Here is a 2,046-nt window from a genome sequence, read left to right as displayed (position 1 = left end):
GAAAAGCCAATGGAATGTTGCTATGAATTGGAATTGACTCCATGGAAGTAGCTTTGGGTTTTTCATTTTTTTTCTATTTTGCTTATCTACGTGTACTGTATTATTTATAGAGGTTTTCCAAGGCCCATTATTTCAGAAGTGGATGGCCAATCCTTCTTCTTATTCTATTTCTTTCCCCATTAAACTTTGTTTTAATTGGTCTCAAAATTCTGTGACAAATTTTTGGTCAAGTTGTTTCCATTTTAAAAAGGACTGATTTTAAAAACTAATAACTTAATACTGCCACATGAAAAAGAAATTAAATTGTCCACAAAACATTCCTTTCTTTCTGAAGGTTTTACTATGAATTGTTATCATTAACCAGCTTTTAGTATTAAACTTAAATGGCCAATTGAGACAAACAGTTCTGAGATCATTCTTTCACCGCTGATTAAGACTTGAGGGTCAGGTGTTATGGGGAATATTTATTTAGCCTTCTGAGCTTTCTAAGCAGACTTGGTGACCTTGCCAGCTCCAGCAGCCTTCGTGTCCACTGCCTTGATGACACCTACAGCAATAGTCTGTCTCATGTCATGAACAGCAAAATGACCCCGAGGAGGGCAGTCAGGGAAGCTCTGCACACACACAGGCTTGCCAGGAACCATATCATCCATGGCAGCATTACCAACCTTCAAGAAATTGGGGCCATCTTACTAGAATGATGATCAGTCTCTGTGAGCTAGGCAATTATGCACGCAATGTGAGCTGTGTGACAATCCAGCACTGATCTGTCCAGGACGGTTTAAGATGATCACCTCAGCAGTGAAGCCAGTTGCTTCCATGGGTGGGTCATTTTTGCTGTTAGCCACGCTGTCACGTCAAACATCTTTCACAGAGATCTTCTTAACATTGGAGCCAACATTGCCACCAGGCAGAGCTTCACTCAAAGCCTTATGGCACATTTCAACAGACTTGATTTCAGTGGTAGCATTGACTGGGGCAAATGTGACCACCATACCAGGCTTAAGAATACTGGTCTCCCCTCCAGCCACAGGAACAGTACCAATACTACCAGTCTTGTGGCCATCCTGGAGAGGCAGACACAAGGGCTTGTCAGTAGGACAAGTTGGTGGCAGGATGCAATCCAAAGCTTCAAGCAGCATGGTTCCACTGGCACTGACTTCCTTCTTGTGACTTTCCATCCCTTGAACCAAGGCATGTTAGCACTTGGCTCCAGCATGTTGTCACCATTCCAACCAGAAACTGGCACAAAGGCTACTTACTGTGTCAGGGTAGTAGCCAAATTTCTTGATATAGGTGCTAACTTCCTTAACAATTTCCTCATATCTGTTCTGGCTGGAGGGTGGCTCAGTGGAATCCATTTTGTTAACATCAATAATTAGTTGCTTCACATTCAGTACATAAGCCAGAAAGGTGTGCTGATGGACCTGCCCATTCTTTGAGATGCCAGCCTCGAATTCACCAACACCAGCAGCAACAATCAGGACAGCATGGTCTGCCTGTGAAGTTCCTGTGATCATGGTTGGTTTTTTTTTATAGTCTCTGTGTCCTGGGGCATCAATGATGGTCACATACTACTTGCTGGTGTCAAATTTCCACAGGGAGATATCAATGGTGATGCCACGCTCACATTCAGCTTTCAGTTTATACAAGACTCACAAGTATTTGAAAGAGTCTTTTTGCATCTCAGCAGCTTCCTTCTTAAATTTCTCAGTGATTCTTTTGTTGATTCCACCACATTTGAAGATCAGGTGGCCAGTAACAGTGGACTTGCCTGAATCTACATGTCCAATGACAGTGATGTTGATATGCATCCTATTTTGGCTTAGGTATTGTGATGGTATTCATCAACCCCCGTATTCTGGCAACAAACCTGTTGTGTAAAAGTTCTTAGTCTATCTTAATGTGGAAGCTCAGTTTAAGTACAGCATCTGACAGACAAACACTGTGCTCAAAAGAACAGGTAGAAGGGTCAGTGCAGGAAAGGAAGACCCGGATGAGATGGATCAGTACAGTGATTGTGGCAATGGGGGTAAGTGTGTCAGA

The 2,046-nt window shown here is 42.7% G+C and overlaps 1 pseudogene; it reads right to left on the bottom strand.

The window, feature by feature from the left end:
* Positions 1-464: 464 nt before the first annotated feature.
* LOC102874834 lies at positions 465-1,805 on the bottom strand (annotated as a pseudogene).
* Between the last annotated feature and the right edge of the window lie 241 nt (positions 1,806-2,046).

Source organism: Elephantulus edwardii, unplaced genomic scaffold, assembly GCF_000299155.1.
Source record: "Elephantulus edwardii isolate Elephantulus edwardi_28Jun2011 unplaced genomic scaffold, EleEdw1.0 scaffold00359, whole genome shotgun sequence".
NCBI lineage: Eukaryota > Metazoa > Chordata > Mammalia > Macroscelidea > Macroscelididae > Elephantulus > Elephantulus edwardii.
This window is presented reverse-complemented; position numbering and strand designations above follow the sequence as displayed.